This window comes from Eleutherodactylus coqui, chromosome 2 (assembly GCF_035609145.1).
Source record: "Eleutherodactylus coqui strain aEleCoq1 chromosome 2, aEleCoq1.hap1, whole genome shotgun sequence".
NCBI lineage: Eukaryota > Metazoa > Chordata > Amphibia > Anura > Eleutherodactylidae > Eleutherodactylus > Eleutherodactylus coqui.
The window spans coordinates 108,782,217-108,800,329 of record NC_089838.1 but is presented as its reverse complement, the minus strand read 5'-3'; positions in this window follow the sequence as shown (position 1 = coordinate 108,800,329).

Genomic DNA, 18,113 nt, shown 5'->3' with positions numbered 1-18,113 from the left:
TCAATATTTAGCGTAATCCTAAATGTAATTTTACGTTTTGAATAAAAAAAACAACAAGTGCTTCACAGTTCAGAGGTAAAGGCTCACATAAATGATCTGTACATAAAATTTCCTATTGCCTATGTTCCCCAACCCCTGCACCTCCTGTACCACCCTCAACCCAGTTGTGTCTAACCCAATGTACCTTATATTGTAATTGTTGTATTGTTTTGCATTTATCCACGCCTGAAAGCGCTGCGGAATAAGTTGGCGCTATACAAATAAAGATTATCATTATTATTATTATTACATTAATGTGGTCGGTGCCTGAAAACTGCGCTAATCCAGAGAACTGGGCACCGTTAGGTCAGCAAGCGGATGTGGACCCGCTTTGCCACAAACTGATTTGGCTTTGGGCTAAATCTGGAGGCAGCACTTAGGATACCCCGGTTTTCACCGCTTGCACCTCAAAATGGCAATTGGTCTTCGCTGTGGGGTCCCCAAGCCGTTACTCGCAAAAGTAGTCTCAGTTGTGTGGCAGCTGACACTAACATAAGACCGAGGTGCAAGACCTATTAACGCTATACTCACCTTAGCCTGTTGCAAGAAAAGGATTAGATTGTGAGCCAGTACCATGCTGCGTAGCAGCAACGTGCATTAAAATTATGTAAACTTGTAACTTTTACCTACTGGCCAACTATACAAAGTTTCTGACTGGGCCTTCAATTATAATTCTCTATCTATACTGCCGATCTGTTTATAAGTCTCCTCACTATCCCACAACCGCAAACGACTTTTCGATACATTCCACTCCCGCAGCCCCAAAGAACAGGCCCCGTGACGTATCTCAGGGCTGGAGAGCTAGCCGTACATTTCAAAGAAAAAATCAAAAACATCCAACAAAAATCTTGGAAATCTGCACGGGGAGCCCTGATCCTGGTCTCTCTGGCAATGAATCCATAACTCACTCACTATCTATACTTGAACCAACCACAGAGAAGGAAGTCTCCAGACTGCTCTTCGCTACTCACCCACCATCTGCGCTAACGACCCTCTTCTTTCATACCTCCTCTTCAGGGAGGCATACCAAATCTCCTAATCCAATCCCCCAGCCCACACACCCCTAGAACATGTCCCCTGCCCCTCCCTATGGCTCCCCACACCTTCTACTTTGCCTATCGTCTACATCTTCTGTCCTGTACCTCCTTATCACCCCCAACCCTGTTCTGTTTTCTTATAATTAAATATCATATGTAATTTTCGCACTGTTTTGTGCTCCACCGTGCCTCGTCTCCTGCCCCTGTACCTCCGGAATCAACCCCACCCCGTCTCTCCCCAAATAATTGTATACCACATGTAATTGTCATCTGGTTTTGTGTTCCCCCGTGCTTTGAAAGCGCTGCGGAATAAGTTGGTGCTACACAAATAAAGATTATTATTGTTTTATTATTATTATCAAGGGATCCCTAACGTCTAAAGGCCCAAGTAAGATCCCATACTCTCCCCCCACTACAGTTACACCTTTGGCCCTGCACTTTGTAGCTATTTTTCCTAGATTGCCAGCAAACAGTTGAAAGCACACCTAGCAAAAAAATTGAATTAAAATGCATAGGCCTCCTCCATAACCCCTCTAGCCCACCTTTCCATCACCAAACATGGTGTGCTTTCTACCATTAAAGGTAGGTAGAAAAAAATGTTCACTCAATTTGCTGACTATCTAGGAGAAACAGAAAGAAGGACCATCTAGAATAGCTCCTTAATATTGCATACACAGACCGCCCTAGATTCCAATATTTAGCGTAATCCTAAATGTAATTTTACGTTTTGAATAAAAAAAACAACAAGTGCTTCACAGTTCAGAGGTAAAGGCTCACATTAATGTGGTCGGTGCCTGAAAACTGCGCTAATCCAGAGAACTGGGCACCGTTAGGTCAGCAAGCGGATGTGGACCCGCTTTGCCACAAACTGATTTGGCTTTGGGCTAAATCTGGAGGCAGCACTTAGGATACCCCGGTTTTCACCGCTTGCACCTCAAAATGGCAATTGGTCTTCGCTGCGGGGTCCCCAAGCCGTTACTCGCAAAAGTAGTCTCAGTTGTGTGGCAGCTGACACTAACATAAGACCGAGGTGCAAGACCTATTAACGCTATACTCACCTTAGCCTGTTGTAAAGAAAAGGATTAGATTGTGAGCCAGTACCATGCTGCGTAGCAGCAACGTACATTAAAATTATGTAAACTTGTAACTTTTACCTACTGGCCAACTATACAAAGTTTCTGACTGGGCCTTCAATTATAATTCTCTATCTATACTGCCGATCTGTTTATAAGTCTCCTCACTATCCCACAACCGCAAACGACTTTTCGATACATTCCACTCCCGCAGGCCCAAAGAACAGGCCCCGTGACGTATCTCAGGGCTGGAGAGCTAGCCGCCCATTTCAAAGAAAAAATCAAAAACATCCAACAAAAATCTTGGAAATCTGCACGGGGAGCCCTGATCCTGGTCTCTCTGGCAATGAATCCATAACTCACTCACTATCTATACTTGAACCAACCACAGAGAAGGAAGTCTCCAGACTGCTCTTCGCTACTGACCCACCATCTGCGCTAACGACCCTCTTCTTTCATACCTCCTCTTCAGGGAGGCATACCAAATCTCCTAATCCAATCCCCCAGCCCACACACCCCTAGAACATGTCCCCTGCCCCTCCCTATGGCTCCCCACACCTTCTACTTTGCCTATCGTCTACATCTTCTGTCCTGTACCTCCTTATCACCCCCAACCCCGTTCTGTTTCCTTATAATTAAATATCATATGTAATTTTCACACTGTTTTGTGCTCCACCGTGCCTCGTCTCCTGCCCCTGTACCTCCGGAATCAACCCCACCCCGTCTCTCCCCAAATAATTGTATACCACATGTAATTGTCATCTGGTTTTGTGTTCCCCCGTGCTTTGAAAGCGCTGCGGAATAAGTTGGCGCTACACAAATAAAGATTATTATTGTTTTATTATTATTATCAAGGGATCCCTAACGTCTAAAGGCCCAAGTAAGATCCCATACTCTCCCCCCACTACAGTTACACCTTTGGCCCTGCACTTTGTAGCTATTTTTCCTAGATTGCCAGCAAACAGTTGAAAGCACACCTAGCAAAAAAATTGAATTAAAATGCATAGGCCTCCTCCATAACCCCTCTAGCCCACCTTTCCATCACCAAACATGGTGTGCTTTCTACCATTAAAGGTAGGTAGAAAAAAATGTTCACTCAATTTGCTGACTATCTAGGAGAAACAGAAAGAAGGACCATCTAGAATAGCTCCTTAATATTGCATACACAGACCGGCCTAGATTTCAATATTTAGCGTAATCCTAAATGTAATTTTACGTTTTGAATAAAAAAAACAACAAGTGCTTCACAGTTCAGAGGTAAAGGCTCACATTAATGTGGTCGGTGCCTGAAAACTGCGCTAATCCAGAGAACTGGGCACCGTTAGGTCAGCAAGCGGATGTGGACCCGCTTTGCCACAAACTGATTTGGCTTTGGGCTAAATCTGGAGGCAGCACTTAGGATACCCCGGTTTTCACCGCTTGCACCTCAAAATGGCAATTGGTCTTCGCTGCGGGGTCCCCAAGCCGTTACTCGCAAAAGTAGTCTCAGTTGTGTGGCAGCTGACACTAACATAAGACCGAGGTGCAAGACCTATTAACGCTATACTCACCTTAGCCTGTTGTAAAGAAAAGGGTTAGATTGTGAGCCAGTACCATGCTGCGTAGCAGCAACGTGCATTAAAATTATGTAAAGTTGTAACTTTTATCTACTGGCCAACTATACAAAGTTTCTGACTGGGCCTTCAATTATAATTCTCTATCTATACTGCCGATCTGTTTATAAGTCTCCTCACTATCCCACAACCGCAAACGACTTTTCGATACATTCCACTCCCGCAGGCCCAAAGAACAGGCCCCGTGACGTATCTCAGGGCTGGAGAGCTAGCCGCCCATTTCAAAGAAAAAATCAAAAACATCCAACAAAAATCTTGGAAATCTGCACGGGGAGCCCTGATCCTGGTCTCTCTGGCAATGAATCCATAACTCACTCACTATCTATACTTGAACCAACCACAGAGAAGGAAGTCTCCAGACTGCTCTTCGCTACTCACCCACCATCTGCGCTAACGACCCTCTTCTTTCATACCTCCTCTTCAGGGAGGCATACCAAATCTCCTAATCCAATCCCCCAGCCCACACACCCCTAGAACATGTCCCCTGCCCCTCCCTATGGCTCCCCACACCTTCTACTTTGCCTATCGTCTACATCTGTCCTGTACCTCCTTATCACCCCCAACCCCGTTCTGTTTCCTTATAATTAAATATCATATGTAATTTTCGCACTGTTTTGTGCTCCACCGTGCCTCGTCTCCTGCCCCTGTACCTCCGGAATCAACCCCACCCCGTCTCTCCCCAAATAATTGTATACCACATGTAATTGTCATCTGGTTTTGTGTTCCCCCGTGCTTTGAAAGCGCTGCGGAATAAGTTGGCGCTACACAAATAAAGATTATTATTGTTTTATTATTATTATCAAGGGATCCCTAACGTCTAAAGGCCCAAGTAAGATCCCATACTCTCCCCCCACTACAGTTACACCTTTGGCCCTGCACTTTGTAGCTATTTTTCCTAGATTGCCAGCAAACAGTTGAAAGCACACCTAGCAAAAAAATTGAATTAAAATGCATAGGCCTCCTCCATAACCCCTCTAGCCCACCTTTCCATCACCAAACATGGTGTGCTTTCTACCATTAAAGGTAGGTAGAAAAAATGTTCACTCAATTTGCTGACTATCTAGGAGAAACAGAAAGAAGGACCATCTAGAATAGCTCCTTAATATTGCATACACAGACCGGCCTAGATTCCAATATTTAGCGTAATCCTAAATGTAATTTTACGTTTTGAATAAAAAAAACAACAAGTGCTTCACAGTTCAGAGGTAAAGGCTCACATTAATGTGGTCGGTGCCTGAAAACTGCGCTAATCCAGAGAACTGGGCACCGTTAGGTCAGCAAGCGGATGTGGACCCGCTTTGCCACAAACTGATTTGGCTTTGGGCTAAATCTGGAGGCAGCACTTAGGATACCCCGGTTTTCACCGCTTGCACCTCAAAATGGCAATTGGTCTTCGCTGTGGGGTCCCCAAGCCGTTACTCGCAAAAGTAGTCTCAGTTGTGTGGCAGCTGACACTAACATAAGACCGAGGTGCAAGACCTATTAACGCTATACTCACCTTAGCCTGTTGCAAGAAAAGGATTAGATTGTGAGCCAGTACCATGCTGCGTAGCAGCAACGTGCATTAAAATTATGTAAACTTGTAACTTTTACCTACTGGCCAACTATACAAAGTTTCTGACTGGGCCTTCAATTATAATTCTCTATCTATACTGCCGATCTGTTTATAAGTCTCCTCACTATCCCACAACCGCAAACGACTTTTCGATACATTCCACTCCCGCAGCCCCAAAGAACAGGCCCCGTGACGTATCTCAGGGCTGGAGAGCTAGCCGTACATTTCAAAGAAAAAATCAAAAACATCCAACAAAAATCTTGGAAATCTGCACGGGGAGCCCTGATCCTGGTCTCTCTGGCAATGAATCCATAACTCACTCACTATCTATACTTGAACCAACCACAGAGAAGGAAGTCTCCAGACTGCTCTTCGCTACTCACCCACCATCTGCGCTAACGACCCTCTTCTTTCATACCTCCTCTTCAGGGAGGCATACCAAATCTCCTAATCCAATCCCCCAGCCCACACACCCCTAGAACATGTCCCCTGCCCCTCCCTATGGCTCCCCACACCTTCTACTTTGCCTATCGTCTACATCTTCTGTCCTGTACCTCCTTATCACCCCCAACCCTGTTCTGTTTTCTTATAATTAAATATCATATGTAATTTTCGCACTGTTTTGTGCTCCACCGTGCCTCGTCTCCTGCCCCTGTACCTCCGGAATCAACCCCACCCCGTCTCTCCCCAAATAATTGTATACCACATGTAATTGTCATCTGGTTTTGTGTTCCCCCGTGCTTTGAAAGCGCTGCGGAATAAGTTGGTGCTACACAAATAAAGATTATTATTGTTTTATTATTATTATCAAGGGATCCCTAACGTCTAAAGGCCCAAGTAAGATCCCATACTCTCCCCCCACTACAGTTACACCTTTGGCCCTGCACTTTGTAGCTATTTTTCCTAGATTGCCAGCAAACAGTTGAAAGCACACCTAGCAAAAAAATTGAATTAAAATGCATAGGCCTCCTCCATAACCCCTCTAGCCCACCTTTCCATCACCAAACATGGTGTGCTTTCTACCATTAAAGGTAGGTAGAAAAAAATGTTCACTCAATTTGCTGACTATCTAGGAGAAACAGAAAGAAGGACCATCTAGAATAGCTCCTTAATATTGCATACACAGACCGCCCTAGATTCCAATATTTAGCGTAATCCTAAATGTAATTTTACGTTTTGAATAAAAAAAACAACAAGTGCTTCACAGTTCAGAGGTAAAGGCTCACATTAATGTGGTCGGTGCCTGAAAACTGCGCTAATCCAGAGAACTGGGCACCGTTAGGTCAGCAAGCGGATGTGGACCCGCTTTGCCACAAACTGATTTGGCTTTGGGCTAAATCTGGAGGCAGCACTTAGGATACCCCGGTTTTCACCGCTTGCACCTCAAAATGGCAATTGGTCTTCGCTGCGGGGTCCCCAAGCCGTTACTCGCAAAAGTAGTCTCAGTTGTGTGGCAGCTGACACTAACATAAGACCGAGGTGCAAGACCTATTAACGCTATACTCACCTTAGCCTGTTGTAAAGAAAAGGATTAGATTGTGAGCCAGTACCATGCTGCGTAGCAGCAACGTACATTAAAATTATGTAAACTTGTAACTTTTACCTACTGGCCAACTATACAAAGTTTCTGACTGGGCCTTCAATTATAATTCTCTATCTATACTGCCGATCTGTTTATAAGTCTCCTCACTATCCCACAACCGCAAACGACTTTTCGATACATTCCACTCCCGCAGGCCCAAAGAACAGGCCCCGTGACGTATCTCAGGGCTGGAGAGCTAGCCGCCCATTTCAAAGAAAAAATCAAAAACATCCAACAAAAATCTTGGAAATCTGCACGGGGAGCCCTGATCCTGGTCTCTCTGGCAATGAATCCATAACTCACTCACTATCTATACTTGAACCAACCACAGAGAAGGAAGTCTCCAGACTGCTCTTCGCTACTGACCCACCATCTGCGCTAACGACCCTCTTCTTTCATACCTCCTCTTCAGGGAGGCATACCAAATCTCCTAATCCAATCCCCCAGCCCACACACCCCTAGAACATGTCCCCTGCCCCTCCCTATGGCTCCCCACACCTTCTACTTTGCCTATCGTCTACATCTTCTGTCCTGTACCTCCTTATCACCCCCAACCCCGTTCTGTTTCCTTATAATTAAATATCATATGTAATTTTCACACTGTTTTGTGCTCCACCGTGCCTCGTCTCCTGCCCCTGTACCTCCGGAATCAACCCCACCCCGTCTCTCCCCAAATAATTGTATACCACATGTAATTGTCATCTGGTTTTGTGTTCCCCCGTGCTTTGAAAGCGCTGCGGAATAAGTTGGCGCTACACAAATAAAGATTATTATTGTTTTATTATTATTATCAAGGGATCCCTAACGTCTAAAGGCCCAAGTAAGATCCCATACTCTCCCCCCACTACAGTTACACCTTTGGCCCTGCACTTTGTAGCTATTTTTCCTAGATTGCCAGCAAACAGTTGAAAGCACACCTAGCAAAAAAATTGAATTAAAATGCATAGGCCTCCTCCATAACCCCTCTAGCCCACCTTTCCATCACCAAACATGGTGTGCTTTCTACCATTAAAGGTAGGTAGAAAAAAATGTTCACTCAATTTGCTGACTATCTAGGAGAAACAGAAAGAAGGACCATCTAGAATAGCTCCTTAATATTGCATACACAGACCGGCCTAGATTTCAATATTTAGCGTAATCCTAAATGTAATTTTACGTTTTGAATAAAAAAAACAACAAGTGCTTCACAGTTCAGAGGTAAAGGCTCACATTAATGTGGTCGGTGCCTGAAAACTGCGCTAATCCAGAGAACTGGGCACCGTTAGGTCAGCAAGCGGATGTGGACCCGCTTTGCCACAAACTGATTTGGCTTTGGGCTAAATCTGGAGGCAGCACTTAGGATACCCCGGTTTTCACCGCTTGCACCTCAAAATGGCAATTGGTCTTCGCTGCGGGGTCCCCAAGCCGTTACTCGCAAAAGTAGTCTCAGTTGTGTGGCAGCTGACACTAACATAAGACCGAGGTGCAAGACCTATTAACGCTATACTCACCTTAGCCTGTTGTAAAGAAAAGGGTTAGATTGTGAGCCAGTACCATGCTGCGTAGCAGCAACGTGCATTAAAATTATGTAAAGTTGTAACTTTTATCTACTGGCCAACTATACAAAGTTTCTGACTGGGCCTTCAATTATAATTCTCTATCTATACTGCCGATCTGTTTATAAGTCTCCTCACTATCCCACAACCGCAAACGACTTTTCGATACATTCCACTCCCGCAGGCCCAAAGAACAGGCCCCGTGACGTATCTCAGGGCTGGAGAGCTAGCCGCCCATTTCAAAGAAAAAATCAAAAACATCCAACAAAAATCTTGGAAATCTGCACGGGGAGCCCTGATCCTGGTCTCTCTGGCAATGAATCCATAACTCACTCACTATCTATACTTGAACCAACCACAGAGAAGGAAGTCTCCAGACTGCTCTTCGCTACTCACCCACCATCTGCGCTAACGACCCTCTTCTTTCATACCTCCTCTTCAGGGAGGCATACCAAATCTCCTAATCCAATCCCCCAGCCCACACACCCCTAGAACATGTCCCCTGCCCCTCCCTATGGCTCCCCACACCTTCTACTTTGCCTATCGTCTACATCTGTCCTGTACCTCCTTATCACCCCCAACCCCGTTCTGTTTCCTTATAATTAAATATCATATGTAATTTTCGCACTGTTTTGTGCTCCACCGTGCCTCGTCTCCTGCCCCTGTACCTCCGGAATCAACCCCACCCCGTCTCTCCCCAAATAATTGTATACCACATGTAATTGTCATCTGGTTTTGTGTTCCCCCGTGCTTTGAAAGCGCTGCGGAATAAGTTGGCGCTACACAAATAAAGATTATTATTGTTTTATTATTATTATCAAGGGATCCCTAACGTCTAAAGGCCCAAGTAAGATCCCATACTCTCCCCCCACTACAGTTACACCTTTGGCCCTGCACTTTGTAGCTATTTTTCCTAGATTGCCAGCAAACAGTTGAAAGCACACCTAGCAAAAAAATTGAATTAAAATGCATAGGCCTCCTCCATAACCCCTCTAGCCCACCTTTCCATCACCAAACATGGTGTGCTTTCTACCATTAAAGGTAGGTAGAAAAAATGTTCACTCAATTTGCTGACTATCTAGGAGAAACAGAAAGAAGGACCATCTAGAATAGCTCCTTAATATTGCATACACAGACCGGCCTAGATTCCAATATTTAGCGTAATCCTAAATGTAATTTTACGTTTTGAATAAAAAAAACAACAAGTGCTTCACAGTTCAGAGGTAAAGGCTCACATTAATGTGGTCGGTGCCTGAAAACTGCGCTAATCCAGAGAACTGGGCACCGTTAGGTCAGCAAGCGGATGTGGACCCGCTTTGCCACAAACTGATTTGGCTTTGGGCTAAATCTGGAGGCAGCACTTAGGATACCCCGGTTTTCACCGCTTGCACCTCAAAATGGCAATTGGTCTTCGCTGTGGGGTCCCCAAGCCGTTACTCGCAAAAGTAGTCTCAGTTGTGTGGCAGCTGACACTAACATAAGACCGAGGTGCAAGACCTATTAACGCTATACTCACCTTAGCCTGTTGCAAGAAAAGGATTAGATTGTGAGCCAGTACCATGCTGCGTAGCAGCAACGTGCATTAAAATTATGTAAACTTGTAACTTTTACCTACTGGCCAACTATACAAAGTTTCTGACTGGGCCTTCAATTATAATTCTCTATCTATACTGCCGATCTGTTTATAAGTCTCCTCACTATCCCACAACCGCAAACGACTTTTCGATACATTCCACTCCCGCAGCCCCAAAGAACAGGCCCCGTGACGTATCTCAGGGCTGGAGAGCTAGCCGTACATTTCAAAGAAAAAATCAAAAACATCCAACAAAAATCTTGGAAATCTGCACGGGGAGCCCTGATCCTGGTCTCTCTGGCAATGAATCCATAACTCACTCACTATCTATACTTGAACCAACCACAGAGAAGGAAGTCTCCAGACTGCTCTTCGCTACTCACCCACCATCTGCGCTAACGACCCTCTTCTTTCATACCTCCTCTTCAGGGAGGCATACCAAATCTCCTAATCCAATCCCCCAGCCCACACACCCCTAGAACATGTCCCCTGCCCCTCCCTATGGCTCCCCACACCTTCTACTTTGCCTATCGTCTACATCTTCTGTCCTGTACCTCCTTATCACCCCCAACCCTGTTCTGTTTTCTTATAATTAAATATCATATGTAATTTTCGCACTGTTTTGTGCTCCACCGTGCCTCGTCTCCTGCCCCTGTACCTCCGGAATCAACCCCACCCCGTCTCTCCCCAAATAATTGTATACCACATGTAATTGTCATCTGGTTTTGTGTTCCCCCGTGCTTTGAAAGCGCTGCGGAATAAGTTGGTGCTACACAAATAAAGATTATTATTGTTTTATTATTATTATCAAGGGATCCCTAACGTCTAAAGGCCCAAGTAAGATCCCATACTCTCCCCCCACTACAGTTACACCTTTGGCCCTGCACTTTGTAGCTATTTTTCCTAGATTGCCAGCAAACAGTTGAAAGCACACCTAGCAAAAAAATTGAATTAAAATGCATAGGCCTCCTCCATAACCCCTCTAGCCCACCTTTCCATCACCAAACATGGTGTGCTTTCTACCATTAAAGGTAGGTAGAAAAAAATGTTCACTCAATTTGCTGACTATCTAGGAGAAACAGAAAGAAGGACCATCTAGAATAGCTCCTTAATATTGCATACACAGACCGCCCTAGATTCCAATATTTAGCGTAATCCTAAATGTAATTTTACGTTTTGAATAAAAAAAACAACAAGTGCTTCACAGTTCAGAGGTAAAGGCTCACATTAATGTGGTCGGTGCCTGAAAACTGCGCTAATCCAGAGAACTGGGCACCGTTAGGTCAGCAAGCGGATGTGGACCCGCTTTGCCACAAACTGATTTGGCTTTGGGCTAAATCTGGAGGCAGCACTTAGGATACCCCGGTTTTCACCGCTTGCACCTCAAAATGGCAATTGGTCTTCGCTGCGGGGTCCCCAAGCCGTTACTCGCAAAAGTAGTCTCAGTTGTGTGGCAGCTGACACTAACATAAGACCGAGGTGCAAGACCTATTAACGCTATACTCACCTTAGCCTGTTGTAAAGAAAAGGATTAGATTGTGAGCCAGTACCATGCTGCGTAGCTGGAACGTACATTAAAATTATGTAAACTTGTAACTTTTACCTACTGGCCAACTATACAAAGTTTCTGACTGGGCCTTCAATTATAATTCTCTATCTATACTGCCGATCTGTTTATAAGTCTCCTCACTATCCCACAACCGCAAACGACTTTTCGATACATTCCACTCCCGCAGGCCCAAAGAACAGGCCCCGTGACGTATCTCAGGGCTGGAGAGCTAGCCGCCCATTTCAAAGAAAAAATCAAAAACATCCAACAAAAATCTTGGAAATCTGCACGGGGAGCCCTGATCCTGGTCTCTCTGGCAATGAATCCATAACTCACTCACTATCTATACTTGAACCAACCACAGAGAAGGAAGTCTCCAGACTGCTCTTCGCTACTGACCCACCATCTGCGCTAACGACCCTCTTCTTTCATACCTCCTCTTCAGGGAGGCATACCAAATCTCCTAATCCAATCCCCCAGCCCACACACCCCTAGAACATGTCCCCTGCCCCTCCCTATGGCTCCCCACACCTTCTACTTTGCCTATCGTCTACATCTTCTGTCCTGTACCTCCTTATCACCCCCAACCCCGTTCTGTTTCCTTATAATTAAATATCATATGTAATTTTCACACTGTTTTGTGCTCCACCGTGCCTCGTCTCCTGCCCCTGTACCTCCGGAATCAACCCCACCCCGTCTCTCCCCAAATAATTGTATACCACATGTAATTGTCATCTGGTTTTGTGTTCCCCCGTGCTTTGAAAGCGCTGCGGAATAAGTTGGCGCTACACAAATAAAGATTATTATTGTTTTATTATTATTATCAAGGGATCCCTAACGTCTAAAGGCCCAAGTAAGATCCCATACTCTCCCCCCACTACAGTTACACCTTTGGCCCTGCACTTTGTAGCTATTTTTCCTAGATTGCCAGCAAACAGTTGAAAGCACACCTAGCAAAAAAATTGAATTAAAATGCATAGGCCTCCTCCATAACCCCTCTAGCCCACCTTTCCATCACCAAACATGGTGTGCTTTCTACCATTAAAGGTAGGTAGAAAAAAATGTTCACTCAATTTGCTGACTATCTAGGAGAAACAGAAAGAAGGACCATCTAGAATAGCTCCTTAATATTGCATACACAGACCGGCCTAGATTTCAATATTTAGCGTAATCCTAAATGTAATTTTACGTTTTGAATAAAAAAAACAACAAGTGCTTCACAGTTCAGAGGTAAAGGCTCACATTAATGTGGTCGGTGCCTGAAAACTGCGCTAATCCAGAGAACTGGGCACCGTTAGGTCAGCAAGCGGATGTGGACCCGCTTTGCCACAAACTGATTTGGCTTTGGGCTAAATCTGGAGGCAGCACTTAGGATACCCCGGTTTTCACCGCTTGCACCTCAAAATGGCAATTGGTCTTCGCTGCGGGGTCCCCAAGCCGTTACTCGCAAAAGTAGTCTCAGTTGTGTGGCAGCTGACACTAACATAAGACCGAGGTGCAAGACCTATTAACGCTATACTCACCTTAGCCTGTTGTAAAGAAAAGGGTTAGATTGTGAGCCAGTACCATGCTGCGTAGCAGCAACGTGCATTAAAATTATGTAAAGTTGTAACTTTTATCTACTGGCCAACTATACAAAGTTTCTGACTGGGCCTTCAATTATAATTCTCTATCTATACTGCCGATCTGTTTATAAGTCTCCTCACTATCCCACAACCGCAAACGACTTTTCGATACATTCCACTCCCGCAGGCCCAAAGAACAGGCCCCGTGACGTATCTCAGGGCTGGAGAGCTAGCCGCCCATTTCAAAGAAAAAATCAAAAACATCCAACAAAAATCTTGGAAATCTGCACGGGGAGCCCTGATCCTGGTCTCTCTGGCAATGAATCCATAACTCACTCACTATCTATACTTGAACCAACCACAGAGAAGGAAGTCTCCAGACTGCTCTTCGCTACTCACCCACCATCTGCGCTAACGACCCTCTTCTTTCATACCTCCTCTTCAGGGAGGCATACCAAATCTCCTAATCCAATCCCCCAGCCCACACACCCCTAGAACATGTCCCCTGCCCCTCCCTATGGCTCCCCACACCTTCTACTTTGCCTATCGTCTACATCTGTCCTGTACCTCCTTATCACCCCCAACCCCGTTCTGTTTCCTTATAATTAAATATCATATGTAATTTTCGCACTGTTTTGTGCTCCACCGTGCCTCGTCTCCTGCCCCTGTACCTCCGGAATCAACCCCACCCCGTCTCTCCCCAAATAATTGTATACCACATGTAATTGTCATCTGGTTTTGTGTTCCCCCGTGCTTTGAAAGCGCTGCGGAATAAGTTGGCGCTACACAAATAAAGATTATTATTGTTTTATTATTATTATCAAGGGATCCCTAACGTCTAAAGGCCCAAGTAAGATCCCATACTCTCCCCCCACTACAGTTACACCTTTGGCCCTGCACTTTGTAGCTATTTTTCCTAGATTGCCAGCAAACAGTTGAAAGCACACCTAGCAAAAAAATTGAATTAAAATGCATAGGCCTCCTCCATAACCCCTCTAGCCCACCTTTCCATCACCAAACATGGTGTGCTTTCTACCATTAAAGGTAGGTAGAAAAAATGTTCACTCAATTTGCTGACTATCTAGGAGAAACAGAAAGAAGGACCATCTAGAATAGCTCCTTAATATTGCATACACAGACCGGCCTAGATTCCAATATTTAGCGTAATCCTAAATGTAATTTTACGTTTTGAATAAAAAAAACAACAAGTGCTTCACAGTTCAGAGGTAAAGGCTCACATTAATGTGGTCGGTGCCTGAAAACTGCGCTAATCCAGAGAACTGGGCACCGTTAGGTCAGCAAGCGGATGTGGACCCGCTTTGCCACAAACTGATTTGGCTTTGGGCTAAATCTGGAGGCAGCACTTAGGATACCCCGGTTTTCACCGCTTGCACCTCAAAATGGCAATTGGTCTTCGCTGTGGGGTCCCCAAGCCGTTACTCGCAAAAGTAGTCTCAGTTGTGTGGCAGCTGACACTAACATAAGACCGAGGTGCAAGACCTATTAACGCTATACTCACCTTAGCCTGTTGCAAGAAAAGGGTTAGATTGTGAGCCAGTACCATGCTGCGTAGCAGCAACGTGCATTAAAATTATGTAAACTTGTAACTTTTATCTACTGGCCAACTATACAAAGTTTCTGACTGGGCCTTCAATTATAATTCTCTATCTATACTGCCGATCTGTCTATAAGTCTCCTCACTATCCCACAACCGCAAACGACTTTTCGATACATTCCACTCCCGCAGCCCCAAAGAACAGGCCCCGTGACGTATCTCAGGGCTGGAGAGCTAGCCGTCCATTTCAAAGAAAAAATCAAAAACATCCAACAAAAATCTTGGAAATCTGCACGGGGAGCCCTGATCCTGGTCTCTCTGGCAATGAATCCATAACTCACTCACTATCTATACTTGAACCAACCACAGAGAAGGAAGTCTCCAGACTGCTCTTCGCTACTCACCCACCATCTGCGCTAACGACCCTCTTCTTTCATACCTCCTCTTCAGGGAGGCATACCAAATCTCCTAATCCAATCCCCCAGCCCACACACCCCTAGAACAGGTCCCCTGCTCCTTCCTTTGGCTCCCCACACCTTCTACTTTGCCTATCGTCTACATCTTCTGTCCTGTACCTCCTTATCACCCCCAACCCCGTTCTGTTTTCTTATAATTAAATATCATATGTAATTTTCGCACTGTTTTGTGCTCCACCGTGCCTCGTCTCCTGCCCCTGTACCTCCGGAATCAACCCCACCCCGTCTCTCCCCAAATAATTGTATACCACATGTAATTGTCATCTGGTTTTGTGTTCCCCCGTGCTTTGAAAGCGCTGCGGAATAAGTTGGCGCTACACAAATAAAGATTATTATTGTTTTATTATTATTATCAAGGGATCCCTAACGTCTAAAGGCCCAAGTAAGATCCCATACTCTCCCCCCACTACAGTTACACCTTTGGCCCTGCACTTTGTAGCTATTTTTCCTAGATTGCCAGCAAACAGTTGAAAGCACACCTAGCAAAAAAATTGAATTAAAATGCATAGGCCTCCTCCATAACCCCTCTAGCCCACCTTTCCATCACCAAACATGGTGTGCTTTCTACCATTAAAGGTAGGTAGAAAAAAATGTTCACTCAATTTGCTGACTATCTAGGAGAAACAGAAAGAAGGACCATCTAGAATAGCTCCTTAATATTGCATACACAGACCGCCCTAGATTCCAATATTTAGCGTAATCCTAAATGTAATTTTACGTTTTGAATAAAAAAAACAACAAGTGCTTCACAGTTCAGAGGTAAAGGCTCACATTAATGTGGTCGGTGCCTGAAAACTGCGCTAATCCAGAGAACTGGGCACCGTTAGGTCAGCAAGCGGATGTGGACCCGCTTTGCCACAAACTGATTTGGCTTTGGGCTAAATCTGGAGGCAGCACTTAGGATACCCCGGTTTTCACCGCTTGCACCTCAAAATGGCAATTGGTCTTCGCTGCGAGGTCCCCAAGCCGTTACTCGCAAAAGTAGTCTCAGTTGTGTGGCAGCTGACACTAACATAAGACCGAGGTGCAAGACCTATTAACGCTATACTCACCTTAGCCTGTTGTAAAGAAAAGGATTAGATTGTGAGCCAGTACCATGCTGCGTAGCAGCAACGTACATTAAAATTATGTAAAGTTGTAACTTTTATCTACTGGCCAACTATACAAAGTTTCTGACTGGGCCTTCAATTATAATTCTCTATCTATACTGCCGATCTGTTTATAAGTCTCCTCACTATCCCACAACCGCAAACGACTTTTCGATACATTCCACTCCCGCAGGCCCAAAGAACAGGCCCCGTGACGTATCTCAGGGCTGGAGAGCTAGCCGCCCATTTCAAAGAAAAAATCAAAAACATCCAACAAAAATCTTGGAAATCTGCACGGGGAGCCCTGATCCTGGTCTCTCTGGCAATGAATCCATAACTCACTCACTATCTATACTTGAACCAACCACAGAGAAGGAAGTCTCCAGACTGCTCTTCGCTACTCACCCACCATCTGCGCTAACGACCCTCTTCTTTCATACCTCCTCTTCAAGGAGGCATACCAAATCTCCTAATCCAATCCCCCAGCCCACACACCCCTAGAACATGTCCCCTGCCCCTCCCTATGGCTCCCCACACCTTCTACTTTGCCTATCGTCTACATCTTCTGTCCTGTACCTCCTTATCACCCCCAACCCCGTTCTGTTTCCTTATAATTAAATATCATATGTAATTTTCACACTGTTTTGTGCTCCACCGTGCCTCGTCTCCTGCCCCTGTACCTCCGGAATCAACCCCACCCCGTCTCTCCCCAAATAATTGTATACCACATGTAATTGTCATCTGGTTTTGTGTTCCCCCGTGCTTTGAAAGCGCTGCGGAATAAGTTGGCGCTACACAAATAAAGATTATTATTGTTTTATTATTATTATCAAGGGATCCCTAACGTCTAAAGGCCCAAGTAAGATCCCATACTCTCCCCCCACTACAGTTACACCTTTGGCCCTGCACTTTGTAGCTATTTTTCCTAGATTGCCAGCAAACAGTTGAAAGCACACCTAGCAAAAAAATTGAATTAAAATGCATAGGCCTCCTCCATAACCCCTCTAGCCCACCTTTCCATCACCAAACATGGTGTGCTTTCTACCATTAAAGGTTGGTAGAAAAAATGTTCACTCAATTTGCTGACTATCTGGGAGAAACAGAAAGAAGGACCATCTAGAATAGCTCCTTAATATTGCATACATAGACCGGCCTAGATTCCAATATTTAGCGTAATCCTAAATGTAATTTTACGTTTTGAATAAAAAAAACAACAAGTGCTTCACAGTTCAGAGGTAAAGGCTCACATTAATGTGGTCGGTGCCTGAAAACTGCGCTAATCCAGAGAACTGGGCACCGTTAGGTCAGCAAGCGGATGTGGACCCGCTTTGCCACAAACTGATTTGGCTTTGGGCTAAATCTGGAGGCAGCACTTAGGATACCCCGGTTTTCACCACTTGCACCTCAAAATGGCAATTGGTCTTCGCTGCGGGGTCCCCAAGCCGTTACTCGCAAAAGTAGTCTCAGTTGTGTGGCAGCTGACACTAACATAAGACCGAGGTGCAAGACCTATTAACGCTATACTCACCTTAGCCTGTTGCAAGAAAAGGATTAGATTGTGAGCCAGTACCATGCTGCGTAGCAGCAACGTGCATTAAAATTATGTAAACTTGTAACTTTTATCTACTGGCCAACTATACAAAGTTTCTGACTGGGCCTTCAATTATAATTCTCTATCTATACTGCCGATCTGTTTATAAGTCTCCTCACTATCCCACAACCGCAAACGACTTTTCGATACATTCCACTCCCGCAGCCCCAAAGAACAGGCCCCGTGACGTATCTCAGGGCTGGAGAGCTAGCCGTCCATTTCAAAGAAAAAATCAAAAACATCCAACAAAAATCTTGGAAATCTGCACGGGGAGCCCTGATC